Here is a 751-nt window from a genome sequence, read left to right on the forward strand (position 1 = left end):
GAAGCCTATGGTCTAATCACCTTCATCATACTTATTTTATTGTTTATATATACAAATAAATTTCATTTACTATATGGAATGTCTATATATATTTAATAAATATATATTTATTAAATATCATTTAATATATGGAATTTATTGCTATTATTCCCATCTGAGAAAGAGGAACCAGAAGCCCTGAAAGGTGAAGTTAACACACCTGAAGTGGAAAATGGTCGCGCATCCAAACCCCTGCGCTCTGATTCACGGCCCTAAGCCACCACGGAGTACTGTCTCGTCAAGAGGCTCCTTAGGATGTACAAAGCTGTTTTGAGAAGTTAGGAGTCCTATACTGTGACCTCGCAGCCAGGTGTCACGAAGACATCCAATGTGGCACAGGTTTTGGAATGAGACCGGAGTTGGGATCGTGGCTCTGAGGCCTTCACTGTAACCATGTGCAGGTGGTTTCCTCACCTATTAAGTGGCACTAAAGGTATTTTGTTCTCAGGACTCTCTGTGCACACCACTGCGCCCTCCAGAGGTCATGCCTCCCACCTATCACCCGATCAAAGGGACCAGGGGCGGAGCGGGGATACACCCGGGCCGCCAGTTTTGTCACCAGGGGGCTCCCGAGACTCTCAGCGCGGAGGGTGTGCGCCTGCGCCCTCACCTCTGGCGCCTCCACAGGGGCTTGTACCGGGCGACCTCGGGTTGCGCATGCGTGTGTCTCTCCTGCGGTTGCGATTGGCTTTCAGGCGCCCGTGCAGGTGTG

Source organism: Puma concolor, chromosome C2, assembly GCF_028749965.1.
Source record: "Puma concolor isolate L17-30 chromosome C2, mPumCon1.1.hap2, whole genome shotgun sequence".
NCBI classification, from domain to species: domain Eukaryota; kingdom Metazoa; phylum Chordata; class Mammalia; order Carnivora; family Felidae; genus Puma; species Puma concolor.